The sequence below is a fragment of the Pteropus vampyrus genome, unplaced genomic scaffold (genome assembly GCF_000151845.1).
Source record: "Pteropus vampyrus isolate Shadow unplaced genomic scaffold, Pvam_2.0 Scaffold461, whole genome shotgun sequence".
In the NCBI taxonomy this organism is placed as follows: Eukaryota; Metazoa; Chordata; class Mammalia; order Chiroptera; family Pteropodidae; genus Pteropus; species Pteropus vampyrus.
Genome location: NW_011889242.1, coordinates 2,397,193 through 2,398,912, shown reverse-complemented (window position 1 = coordinate 2,398,912; position 1,720 = coordinate 2,397,193). Strand labels below are relative to the sequence as shown.

General features: G+C 37.0%; 1 protein-coding gene across 1 annotated transcript in view; it reads right to left on the bottom strand.

The window, feature by feature from the left end:
• Positions 1-1,720, bottom strand: part of SNRNP200 (small nuclear ribonucleoprotein U5 subunit 200) — a 30,711-nt gene that overhangs the window by 20,985 nt on the left and 8,006 nt on the right. The gene's annotated exons all lie outside the window — the stretch shown is intronic.

The window sequence follows — 1,720 nt, the reverse complement described above, 5'->3', positions numbered from 1 at the left end:
TTCTTATACTCTAATAACAAAGTGTCAGAAAAAGAAATGGAAAAAATAATCCTTTTCCAATTGCAACAGAAAGAATAAAGTACCTAGCAATAAATCTACCGAAACATACGAAGGACCTATATAATGAACACTGTAAGACTCTATTAAAAGAAATCAAAGAAGATACAAAAAAATGGAAAGATATTCCGTGTTCTTGGATTGGAAGAATCAAGATAGTTAAAATGACCTTATTACCTAAAGCATTATACAGATTTAATGCAAACCCCATCAAAATCCCACCGGCATTTTTTAAAGAAAGAGAACAAAAAAATCATCAGATTTGTATGGAAGCACAAAAGACCCACCCCAAAATGCCAAACCCATTTTGAGAAAAAAGAATGAGGCTGGAGGCGCCACTCTGCCCAACTTCAAATTATATTACAAAGCGACAATAATCAAAACAGCATGGCATAGGCAGAAAAACAGACACACGGACCAGTGGAACAGAATCCAGAGTCCAGAAGTAAACTCATGTTTATGTATGCAAATAATTTTTGACAAAAAAGTCAAAAACGTACAGTGAAGAAAGGAAAGCCTCTTCAATACAAGGTGCCGGGAAAACTGGAAAGCCACCTACAAAAGAATGAAACTAGACTGTTGTCTATCACCACACACCAAAATAACTCAAAATGGATTAAGGACCTGAATATAAGACCTGAAACAATAAAATGCATAGAAGAAAACTTAGGAACGAAACTCAAGGACCTTGGACTTAAAGAGGATTTTATGAATTTGACCTCAAAGGCACGGGAAGTCAAAGCAAAATAAATGAATGGGACTACATCAAACTAAAAAGCTTCTGCACAGCAAAAGAAACTGTCAACAAGGTAAAGAGACAACCATCCGAAGAGGAAAATATATTTGTAAGCAACACCTCCAATAAGGGCCTAATATCCAAAATATACAAAGAACTCATAAAACTCACGAACAACAAAAAAAAACTGCTCCAATCAAAAAATGGGCAGAGGACCCAAAGAGACACTTCTCCCATGAAGACATACAAACGGCCAACAAGTATTTGAAAAGATGCTCAACATCACTAGCTATTAGGGAAATGCAAATCAGAATCACAATGAGGTACCATCTCACACCTGTTAGAATAGCTGTAATCAATAGGATAAGTAATAACAAATGTTAGAGAGCATGTGAAGAAAAAGGAACCCTCATACACTGCTGGTGGGACTGCAAATTTGTACAGCTGCTATGGAAAAGTTTGGAAGTTCCTCAAAAAACTAAGAATTGATCTACCATATGATCTAGCAATCCCTCTAATGGGCATTTACCCCAAATACTTGAAAACCCAAATCTGAAAAGGTATTTACACACTGATGTTCACAACAGCATTATTCATGGTGGCCAGGACATGGAAGCAACAGAACTGTCCTACGACAGACGACTGGATAAAGCAGCTGTGGTACATACAGACAATGGAATATCATTCGGCCATAAGAAAAGATGAAATACTGCCATTTGCGACAACATGGATGGACCTCGAGATAATCATGCTAAGCGAATAAGCCAGACAGAAAAAGTTGAAAATCACATGATATCACTTATATGTGGGCTATTAACCTAAAAGCAACAAACAAACATGACAAACAAACAAAGAAACACATGGACAACAGACTAGTGGTTACCAGAGGGTAGGAAAGAGGGAGGTAGATGGGGTAAAAGGGGTTAT